General features: G+C 40.5%; 1 long non-coding RNA gene across 1 annotated transcript; it reads right to left on the bottom strand.

Moving 5' to 3' along the window:
- Positions 1-419: 419 nt before the first annotated feature.
- On the bottom strand, positions 420-726 carry LOC108786136. Its single transcript, XR_001941178.1, has 2 exons — positions 694-726; positions 420-662 (listed from the first exon to the last, which is right to left on the bottom strand). It is a non-coding gene; the product is annotated as an uncharacterized LOC108786136 (long non-coding RNA).
- Between the last annotated feature and the right edge of the window lie 2,914 nt (positions 727-3,640).

Genomic DNA, 3,640 nt, shown 5'->3' with positions numbered 1-3,640 from the left:
ATGTAGGCATGATAGTGGAAGGGTCTTATTTTGAGTAGAGTCACTGAAGCAAGCTATAATGTGATAGGTTACTAACTAGGCAAAGGCATTAGAGAAATGGATTTCACTTTGATAACACAGTAATGAAACACAATGAAATACCAGGGAAAACCAAACACTTGCTTTACATGAAAAGGAAAAGCGTTTTAAAATAAAGAAATAAAAAAAGTTCACCCCATCAGAAATTAATCCTCTGGTACTAACACTGTGGTACACAATTGATTCAATTTGACCCATTTCCGACCATCATATCTAGACCCCATCGCCATCCGCAATTCCACTAAAGAGAACCATCAAGGTGTAACCCTGAGCCCTATGTCATTGTCAGGATACCTTAAGATACAACAAGTATGTTAGTAATATTAAAAAAGTAACTCGGAGCTTATTAAATACATCACACCATAAGCCTATTGTGTACCTTTATCCCTGAATATAGCCATAATTTACTGCTATGGCAGGCGTATAATATTCAGTACATGATCAACAATTAACATAAATTACTCGCTAGATAAGACTGTAAAGTCGCTTTGTGCCCAAAGAAATACAATGGATTGTCACTGATGTCGTGTTGAGACGTATAGAGGCGAAGGAACTGGGTGTATTCTAGGCAAAGCTTTCCACTGCTCTATTATTTTGAAGGGCCAATAAATAAACCCAAATAACCAAATCAGATGTATGGAGCTGATAACATAGTTCACAAATGTACAGGTTATAACTGACATGTGTACAGAACCTGTATGTGATCATGTGTTTACATCTGCTTTCATTGTTTTAGGCCAAAGGCACACCCAAAACCACAAGATGAAAAATAAATGGTCTGGCCAATCTTGGTTTAATTGGGAGACCATCTCGCACCTACAGGTACCCTGTAAGCGGTTATACAGCCTCTGGTTGACTGATCTCCTGAGAAGAATCAGTTGGCTGGACTGGAATGGGGTGTGCATGGTGTATAACTTTTTTTTTTACCAGCAGTCAGATCTTTGGGTGGCCATTTTCAGTGAAACCCTTTACTCCTTCTAAGCTTCCTGCTGGGGACTCTACAATATACAGGAAGTCTGATTTGTGAATAATCTCTGGCGTCCTGGGCTGGTGAAAATGAACAATGACTGGGACACCACAGCACTTGTGTTCCAATGAGCCCTGGGAGTCCCTCTGCCATTGTGGCAGATGGAATTTGTAGTCTTTCTATTCACAGACTTTTGTGAATGGTTGACATGAATGTGTAGGTGGAGCATGCAGTCAGGCTATATGATTAAATCAACAGGATGCGCCAGGAAGCACCCCACAATTCAGGTAAGTAGGAAGGGTGGTTTTGAAGGTCGGCGGTTGGGGAATGTGACCATTTTTCATGTTATACCCTAAATATGAGTTTAACGTGACACAGGGTCACACAGGTGGAGTGAGGCTTCAATTGAGTTATGTATTCATAAACAAAAAACTATTTTTAATACAGCCAACATATGCATCAAAAATCTGTATTTAAATTGGCTTCCCACAATCCTCTGCACAGCAGGGCTAAAAGTGGGAGGGCCAGCACATAGAGCCAACTTGGGCTCAACTGCATTTCACAATGCTGTCAATCCTAGGGTGCCCATACACTGTTCAAATTTCGGACGTTTTTTGAGGAACCCTTTCGGCCAGCATCCCTCGATCAGCAGATCAAATGAACTGGCCGGAAACTCTTCGTACAATCAGAACCGGCCACTGGTTGCGGACAGAAAGGCAAACAGCGGGATTCATTGATCGACACACTCGCAGTGTTGATGGAGTAATCTGCTCTAATTTTCCCGTTCAGCCTGCCGGTTAACCAAGAAAAAAAGATCAGTGTACGGCCAGCCTTACACTGGAAACTTGCTTGTAGGAGGAAAGAAAACATGGTTGACCACATTATTTTTTATTAAGAACTGACAGCTTAGTAAAGCCCTTAAATTTACTGGCCCTTTAACTGAATTCTGAACAAAGTGTCCATTAGTATATTGATTTGGCAGTGTAAGCGACTGATGTTGATTTATAAGGAATAGCCTTCAACATGGGGTCTGATGTACGTGTGAAGGCTTTTCCAGTGTTCACGAGTGCGGTTATCTACTAATCTGGTTAAACATGACCAGTTCCTTTGCCTCTACTATTGACGAATAGTAAATAAGCATCCAAAATATATACAAAACATAAATGAGTGAGAACAAAAGGAAGTCTCCCAAATGTTGCATTTCTATTGACTCTGCATACATACCGAGTGACAAAAGTTGCATAATATCGGCTGCAGAATAAGCACCTACCTTAAACTATACAAATAAAGTTAATAAGATCATATAATTCTTTCATCAGAAAAACAAATGCTGCACCCTGAAATCATCTGGAAAAGAGGTAGTGTATGTATATGCATTTTCTTTCATTTTCTATTTTTTTTAACATTGAAAATGAATCTTAGCTTTCCATGCCAAAGACTCAAAAAGTCAAAATACACTGTCACAAAATCAGGACATTTAGGAGAACTTTAAGAAACACAAATAACCAATAAGGCAAAGAGCAACATGCAAAGTGAAGTAACCCAGGGCAACCAGTCAGAATGTATGGTAAACTGATCTAGCAGCAGAAAAGTAATATCCGATTGGCTGCTGTGGACTAGGGCACCTTTGTACGCCGTAGATACTCTTTGTTCTGGTTTAATAAGCAAGCCAGGAAATGGTAGTCTTGGTGTACTTGAGCATGTTGATATTTAATGGGTTCCAGTTACCATGTGCAAAGTAGAAGCCGCCATTTTTTTGGGGTTATACCTTATGTAGCCGTTTACCAACTGAGTCCATAGCAGTGGTAGAATGCCTTTACTCTTAAATATTGCTGAGAGCCCAATGCTGACTTTCCACGGCAGTATACTGGCTCCCTTTGATGGGGGCAGTGAAAGCAATTGCTGGTATATCGCAAGTTGAGAAGGTCCTCTTATTGGGCCAAGTTTCAGCTTATTCACATGGAAAACGTAGAACAGTAGTGTTCCCATCCTTCAAGAATAAAGCCATTAAACAGAACTGCACTCTGGTTGGCTATATAGGGGTGGCCAAGTTCATGTAGAACTCAGAAGCCAGGAAATTCAAAGAACCACTAGATAGTCCTAGTGAGAATGTCTAGTGAGTACTAGTATAGGCCACATAGAGCTTCAGTTAACAATAGTAGAAGATGCAGATAACTTAGGTGGAGGCCTCACACAGCAACAGGAGCTCTTTAAAATCAACAGTTCAATTTTTTGTACAGAGACTGAAAAGCTGCATAACCTACTATCACGCACCTACAAAAGTTAAAGGCTCAGTCCAACCAAGAGTCACCCACTGGTCTCTCTAATGCTGCCCACATACCATTCTGCCAATTTTAACCCTTTGATTGCAAAAGTTATTGAATGGATCACAGCAACCTTTCAAAGTTTCAGTTTTGTCTTGGCTTTGATAGAGACTGTTGTTGGTACATTGACTTTATATGTTTGGTCGTTCTTGCACTAGGGTGGGCTGGCTGAAAGTGCCTAGTATATAGCCAGCAAAAGAGATGCAATTGGTGACATCGCTTTTTCTTAGTTCCTGATCTTGCTTTCGCCCACTTTGATATGTTTTCACTT

The sequence above is a fragment of the Nanorana parkeri genome, unplaced genomic scaffold, assembly GCF_000935625.1.
Source record: "Nanorana parkeri isolate BGI_ZX_2015 unplaced genomic scaffold, ASM93562v1 scaffold194, whole genome shotgun sequence".
NCBI classification, from domain to species: domain Eukaryota; kingdom Metazoa; phylum Chordata; class Amphibia; order Anura; family Dicroglossidae; genus Nanorana; species Nanorana parkeri.
The sequence above is the reverse complement of the archived record's forward strand: the minus strand, read 5'-3'. Positions and strand labels throughout refer to the sequence as shown.